This window comes from Ciconia boyciana, chromosome 25 (assembly GCF_034638445.1).
Source record: "Ciconia boyciana chromosome 25, ASM3463844v1, whole genome shotgun sequence".
Lineage (NCBI taxonomy): Eukaryota > Metazoa > Chordata > Aves > Ciconiiformes > Ciconiidae > Ciconia > Ciconia boyciana.
Genome location: NC_132958.1, coordinates 6105582 through 6106141, shown reverse-complemented (window position 1 = coordinate 6106141; position 560 = coordinate 6105582).

Sequence of the window (560 nt, the reverse complement as noted above, 5' to 3'; positions counted from 1 at the left end):
CGCGCCGCAGGTGGCGCGGGGAAGCGCCCGCGGCGGCGCCGGGGCGAGCCCGGCTGCGCAGCGCCGTCGGGGCCGCGCCGGGCGCTGTCCCGCAGCCCCCCGAGCCGCCGCGGGCCGCGAGCGCCCGCCCCGGGCCGCCCCCGGGCCGCGGAGCTCCGGGCCGGCCGCGGAGGCGCGGCGCCGTCGAGGCCCGCCCGGGCGGAGCGGGGCGGGCCGGGCCGGGCCGGGGCGGAGCGGGATTGGCTCCCGGGGCCGCTGACTGACACCGGCGGGCGAGCGCGCGGCGGGCGGCGCCGCTCTGATTGGCTGCCGGGGGCTCACAAACCCGCGGCGCGGCGCGGCGGGGCCAGACCGGGGCCGGGGCTGAGGCGGCGGCGGGAGCGGCGGCGGGAGCGGGCAGCTCGGCTGGGCTCGGCTCGGCTCGGCTCGGCTCCGGGCGGCGGCTGCGGGCGCCCGGCGTCCGACGCGGGGGCTGCGAGCACCGGGCGGGGGGCGGCGGCGTGGCGGCGCCCCGGGCAGTGCTGGGGGGCCCCGGGCAGGGCGCAGCGGAGGGGGCCGTC